Raw genomic sequence first — 5,036 nt, 5'->3', positions numbered from 1 at the left:
TGTCGTTTGCCTTTTTCTTGTTCAAACAGCTTTTAGCTTAAAAATAGGTAACCATTGGTATGTTTGTTTTTGATTTCTTCCTGTTAATGACACCAAGTGAGGACTCCCCCGACACCTAGCCAGGATGGCATTTCAGCCTGACCTCAGAGCCGTGTCCCTGTCCGGGCTGAAGCAACATCACATGATGGATGGACATGCTGGGTGGTGGGTAGTGACAGTGTGACCACTACTGGTTTCTCTTACCAGTCCCACTGTTAAAATAAAATGATCTCAGGCCCTTGTATTGGCAGAAAAGTTATGGTAGGCTGCTAATAATGGAGAAAATATACTGATCCCCTCAATAACTGCTAGAAAAGTGGGTATGGTGGTGCACACCTTTAATCCAGGCACTCACGCAGAGGCAGGCAGATCTCTGATTTCGAGGCCAGCCTGATCTACAGATCAAGTTCCAGGACAGCCAGGGCTACAAAAACAAAACAAAACAAAACAAAACCCCCCAAAACTGCTAGGAAGCAGCCTTTCTTAGGATGATTAGGGTGGAATAGAAGTGAGAGAGGCCAGGCCTGGGCCTAGTAGGCATGCTCTTCAGCCTGAAGAAGGTGTCTTCTGTCTGACGTCATAATCCCTGGGGAGGTTCATCCAGGGTGCTAGAGAAGTCTTCATCCTTGGTTGAAGTGGGTACCCAATGGCAGGTTCTGTCCTGATTGGGACAGATAGAGGATGAGTGAGTGAGGGCTGCTGGTGAGGCTGGGAGGAGGAAGGGTGGGCAAGCATTGATTGAGAGGGTCTGTAGAGACATCGTTCTGGGGATCTGAGTGGGTGGGTTTCATCTAAGTTCTTTTTTTTTTTTTCCCCAAAGATTTATTTATTTATTATGTATACATGGCCAGAAGAGGGCACCAGATCGCATTACAGATGGTTGTGAGCCACCATGTGGTTGCTGGGAACTGAACTCAGGACCTCTGGAAGAGCAGCCAGTGCTCTTAACCTCTGAGCCATCTCTCCAGCCCTCATCTAAGTTTCTCCCCACCTCTACCTCTTCCCTCCCTAAGCACTCACCTGTTCTTTTGACAAAGTGGCAACTCTGTGCAGTGACTGGCTTGGCAGGAGGTCTTGTGGAAAAATGGATTTTCCATATTATCCGCGATAACTTCGAGTCTGGCAGATAGAGCTGGAAGTGTGCCAGTGTCCAGGTCTTTGGTCCCCAGTGTGATGAGTCTGCTGTCTCAAGTTACTCCCATCCTAAGATGTGCCAGAATGCATCTCAGAGTAGGGAAGGTGTGAACAGTGCTCAAACAGTTTCTGGAGAATGAAAGTCCTATTCCGTGTTGCCAGACCTAAGTGCTTCTGCATTACACCAAAGGGCCAGGGTGAAGAGAGCTAATCCCTAAGAGAACAGCCATGTGACTTCATTTCCACAAGTCCTTCCTGGAATGAGCTGGGACTGAGCTAGCTTGAATGGAGGTCCTGGGATCTGCACTGGAAATACCTGGGTGTTTGCCAGAAATACTGAAATTCAGACTGTTCACACCAATTTGCATATAAAAAAGATACCTCCGGGCGGTGGTGGCCTTTAATCCCAGCACTCGGGAGGCAGAGCCAGGAGGATCTCTGTGAGTTCGAGGCCAGCCTGGGCTACCAAGTGAGTTCCAGGAAAGGCGCAAAGCTACACAGAGAAACCCTGTCTCGATAAACCAAAAAAAAAAAAAAAAAAAAAAAAGATACCAAGTGAGGATGGGAGGTGTGGCCCATTGGCTACCAGGGCTAACTCTGCTGATCTGGCAGTTGGCACCTTCCCTGACACTGCCCATGTCTTAGGTTTCACCTGAGGCTGTGCACTTGGGGCGTGGGGACCATTTCTTAGTGGGGGTGTATGAGTAGCTATTACAGCTATAGCTATAATATAAACGAAGAGGCCCCGGTGCAGACCTCTGTAGGCCCTGTGCTTGCTGCTCCCGTCTCTGAGCTCACATGCGCCTTGCTCAGTCGGTTCAGAGGGCCTTGTTTTCTGAGTGTCCTCCATCCCCTCTGGCTCTTAGTTTTTCCCACCTCCTTTTCTGCAGGATTCTCCGAAATGCCTGGCTGTGGGTCTCTTCCTCCATCTACTGCGGGAGGAATCCTCTCTGATGATGACTGAATAAGGCACTGATCTATGAGTATAGCAGAATATCATTAGGAGTCATTTTATTGGTTTATTTATTATTATTATTATTTTTTTATTTTTTTTTTGGTTTTTCGAGACAGGGTTTCTCCGTGTAGCTTTGGAGCCTTTCCTGGAACTCACTCTGTAGCCCAGGCTGGCCTGGAACTCACAGAGATCCACCTGCCTCTGCCTCGAGAGTGCTGGGATTAAAGGTGTGCGCCACCACCGCCTGGCGGATTTATTTATTTATTTATTTATTTATTTTTAAGATTAGTAGTGTTTCCATGACACCTTTTGTATCATGTGCAATCTTCGAGGAGCAGGGAGGAGCCCCTGCAGCTGGCGCCCTCTAGTGTTAAAGCTTTGGTAGTCCCTGGTGGCACAGCTACTAATTCCACCTCTGCCAGAGTTCTCTTCTAGCTAGGCAGTCCGGAATCCTTGGACCTTGGCAGCAGTTAGCCCTGCAGCTTCTGAGCAGGTTTAGTATTGGGATTTCTCAGATACTGACAGCGGCCAGTGTTAACTCCCAGTCTTGGGTAACTGAGACCCTTGGCTCTAAAAGCTTGACAACTTCCTGGAACTCCAGTGGCCAGGGCCTATAGTTTCTCTTTGGTCTTTACATCCCTTTTCCTTCCATCTCAGATTTCTATTCTCTTCTGTCATCCTTGATCCTGCCCAAAATCAAACACAAAAAACAACAACAACAAAAACCCATGAAATACGTATGTATGTATTTTTATCTCTGACCCCCCAGTTAAGCAGCTTTTTTCCTTGTGAGTGTGCTATGTCAGAAGCATGGATATGTTTGTTTCTTTTCACGATGTCAGAATGTATTGTATAACAAATTTGTGGTTTCAAGGACAGCAATTAGTTAGATACTCCTGCTTTCCTTGGTAGCCCTGGCCCAGGGGAACGCAGATTCTTTTTTGTTGTTGTTGTTGTTTTTTGTTTTGTTTTGTTTTTTGTTTTCAAGACAGGCTTTCCATGTGTAGCTTTGGCTGTCCTGGAACTTGCTCTGTAGACCAGGCTGGCCTCAAACTCAGTGCCTCCCAGGTGCTAGGATTAAAGGCTGCTTTGGGCCGCTGAAGTATGAAGTAGGAATTCAGCTGACTATGGCAAAAGCTAGTACCTGGAAGAAGCCAAGGGCCTTCCAGAGTTAAAGCCAAGAAAGGAGTCCTGTTGATACTGGCTCTTGAATATTAAGCCGTTTTCCTGCAATGAATTTCTTGCTGCTCTTGTAGCATTTGCATTCCTAGAACAGTGTGGATTGCTCATTCTTTGGGCATAGTTTTTCCCTATGCACTTAGGGAAAACAATCACATTGGATAACAGTCACACAGGCAGGGCTTCCTTCTTTCAGGCTTTTTGTTTTTTCTTTCCAGCATTAGAATCAGATGTCAGCCTTCTGTAATTATCTCCTTCAGCTAGCATCCAAGGCCAGGGCCAGATCCGGACAAAAGCATTTTATCTGAGATACCTCTCAAACATGCAAGGACAAATGGAAGACAGAATAGCATTCCATACCACCTGCTAGTCTCCTGAATTAAGGTAAATATCCATACAGAGACCTAAGCCAGGCAGATGTTAGGTACATAGCTTTGTTTCTTGTGAAAATTAAGCTCAGACCCTTCTTTCTTCATAGCTTTAGTGGATGTATCTTTAGACTTCCCTTTTGACATAAACTCAGAACAAAAGGGCATTTTACATACCAGGTACATCAAGCTGTGACACAGGCTGCCTAGCTACCCCCACCCTGCCAGAAAATGTCACAGCTGAGTTATACTGAGACAATTAAAGCCCTAAAGAAAAATAGTCAATTTTATTTTACTCATGATTTATATTAACATTGTAGACTCCTAACATTTTTCCTGACCACATTTGGGAATGTAGTTTGAGCACATAAATTCCCTTTTTCTGATATATTAACCAATCTTAGCTCCTAGTTGACCCCACCTCCTTTGGCCACTCCCCTTTGGGGATGTAAAGGAAAGCCTGAAAGTCACTGCCTGAGGTAAACTCTTATCTGCTTTTATGACCCTGTAAGAATTCAAGCCTGGGTGACCTTGCCTTGGCCAAGAGAATTGCTGCTTTGTAATAGGTATATAACTGAAAACCTCTGATATTTGAGAGGATGTTAGGAACAAGAGGGAGGATGGGGAAGAACTGGATGGGGAAGAACTGGATGGGTGAATTAAGATAGAATTTAGAGAGTACAGCAAAAAAAATGTAGAGAGAATCGGGCAAAAAAGGAGCTAAGTATGAGAACAGAATTGAAGCTGTGTAGATGGACTTTTGACTCAGAAGAATAAAGTGCATGGACTAAAGAGTTATCATGTATGTGTACGTAGATTCATTTGATATCTAAGATTAGATTATCAGCTGGTTGTAGATTCTTCCATGGACCCTGGGGAAAGTCATGTGCTACCTCTACCTGGGAAAGACAGCTTCCTTATTCCCAGTCTTCATTATTAATAAGAACTCTCAGATCACACATTACACGTCACACAGTAATATATATGTTTGTATATATGTGGGTTGAAGACAGGGTGCATAGGCAAGGAGCGTCAGTGAGGCCCAAGAAGCCAAAGCTTGGAAAACTGAGAGGAATGTAATGTGTGTGTGTTCTGGAGATAATAAACTGCAATGACTTCAGGGACTTCGAGTCAGGCCATTGCATGTCAGAGGTTTCAGAGTGAGTCTGAAGAGTTGAGTGAGCCATGGAGATGAAAAGGCAAGACCCAGTCCAGTTGAAGGAACAGGCTGGTGGTTGGACAGCATGGCCCAAAGGAGTGAACAGGAGACTGGAGAGACACCAGTTTGAGTAGGCCATGTCAACGTCAACACTGGGAACTGGGCCTCATTTTATGTGTCTGGGTGTTCTGCCTGCATGTGT

Source organism: Peromyscus californicus, unplaced genomic scaffold (assembly GCF_007827085.1).
Source record: "Peromyscus californicus insignis strain IS unplaced genomic scaffold, ASM782708v3 Scaffold_6__1_contigs__length_162567912, whole genome shotgun sequence".
Taxonomy (NCBI): domain Eukaryota; kingdom Metazoa; phylum Chordata; class Mammalia; order Rodentia; family Cricetidae; genus Peromyscus; species Peromyscus californicus.
This window is presented reverse-complemented; position numbering follows the sequence as displayed.